We start from the raw sequence: 2140 nt of genomic DNA, 5'->3' as shown, positions 1-2140 counted from the left end.
TGGCTTGCCTCTACATTTGCATAAGAATTGCAGTCCAAGTGGTAATGCATCCATTCTGTGTCTTAAAATAACTTTATGAAAGCTACTGCAGTTTACTAAATATTCACAGCAACCGTATTAAAGTGCACTTTATACAAAAGCAGCTTGTTTCTCATTGTTGCCTGTTTTGAGGTTTTAGACTTAATACATCAGTGTTCTCTACCTGATCAGATATCATGTGTAAGATAAGAAACAAGGTTTCTATTCTTTGACTTCTGATATCCAATTTGAACTTAAACCAATGTAATGTCCTAAGCTTGTGTCTCCAAATGGTTCAATCTTTCAGATTTTGACAGCTATTGATTACTACTTGAATATTGAACATACATGGTTGTTATAAATTTTAATATACAAGTTCTAATATTTCTATTTTAAATAATTTGAAACAGTTCAGCCTATTTGAGATATTCAGTGTTTTTTCAGTATATATTTGGTTCTCAGTGTTCACAGGTATTTCAGACCAGTAGAGAAGCAGATCTACTTACTGTTGACCTAATGTTCTTGGTACTATTCTGCATTTCATTTTTTGCAGCCACGCTCTGTACTTCTCTTCCAGCAGTGATGATGAATTTGAAATGTGTAAGTAATAGCACACGTTAGTTTGTTTTCTGAAGGAGTATGAAAAGGACACATTTCTATCTAGTTATAGTGAAGTAGTTTTTATGCATGATTTTCTTTCATTGCTCCTGCTGCAAAGTACATTTTCTCCTTGCAGTGCAATGTTGGTTGCTGTATGCCACAGTGAGTGTTCTTGAATCTCGTGTCTCAATCTTGGATGCTTTTTGCCTTGCATTATTTTTTGTCTTGTTGCCTCAGTTTTGTCTGTTCCCTGTCACTCATTTGCTGCATTCTTAGTCTACGGAGCATCTTTGAATAAACATGTTCTTTAAGCAGTTACTGTTCCAAACACATGTCTAAACTACTCAGAATTCCCTCTTACGGCTTTTGCTGCATGAGTTGGAGGGGTGGTTTTGGCTTTTCATAGTGGCTCAAGATCTTGGTAAAATGGAATTGAATACTAAATTTTACACGGTGGCTTCTGCTGTGCATAACTTCCTATCTTTATGTTTAGCCTGTCCATACAAAACCTGATACTTCTTTTGGATAATAGCCATTATGACTATCATTTTGTGCTAGAGTAGTTGAGTACACACTGGGGTTTTTTTCCTGTTGCAAGAGTTCTGTTTAACTCGTTCCTTAGAGGGACTAATCATGACTACCACATTTCAAGTGGGTTTCAGACTGGTAAGTAATTTAAAGGTTTGTAAATATGTTCCTCATTACATATTCAACATTTGAACAGAGATGGTAGAAACGGTAAGGCAACAAGTCATATCTGTTTATTTTGCCTTTTGCATATCACTCTCGCATTAGTCCAGCTGCTTTTAAAGCAGATTTCTCATTACTTTAGAGTTCATGCTGTGTTCCAGCTCAGTGCTATGTGAATGATCTTAAGCATTGTCAAGCCTTACTACTTACATCCATTGAATTAAAATGTGCTATGTGTAGTTACTGCACTACCTCTGGACTTTGATAAATATTTCAATACTGTCCGTTTCATTAGGTCATTGTTCACTTTCCTGTAATTTTTTTAAACTTAAATATTTGACAGTTTGCTCTTTTTCTCTACTCTTTTTTTGCCTCCTCCATCCAGGAGGCTGTTGAGGCCAAAGTCACGTGTCAGCTCTGGCATGGAAGATAGCTGAGAGTAACTAGTTGGGGCTTGGAGCAGAATATTTGCAAAGCAAAGAATATTGCCATACTATCACTATAGTGACAGTTGTAGAGTGAAATAAAAATATGTGCCAAGAGACAAGAAACTAAAAAGAATTGATTTATTAAGTAGCAAGTCGTATTTTTCTGTAAGCTTTAGGTTTCCTGTGACCAGCTGTCAGCCTTACTAGTTTGGTGCTGCTTCATAGTCTAGGAACACTGTGGTTATGATCATCTAGGAAAGCTTCTGGCTGCTGGCCATTTGTGCTTCAATGAGCCACCTTGATGTGGTGGCTTGGAAGGCAGCAGATGCTGTGTTTACTTCTTTTGTAATGAAGGTAGTGGTGTGTCGTGGTTTAACCCCCGCCGGCCACTAAGCACCACCCAG

This window comes from Fulmarus glacialis, unplaced genomic scaffold (assembly GCF_000690835.1).
Source record: "Fulmarus glacialis isolate BGI_N327 unplaced genomic scaffold, ASM69083v1 scaffold5877, whole genome shotgun sequence".
NCBI classification, from domain to species: Eukaryota; Metazoa; Chordata; class Aves; order Procellariiformes; family Procellariidae; genus Fulmarus; species Fulmarus glacialis.
Note: the sequence above shows the minus strand (reverse complement) of the source record.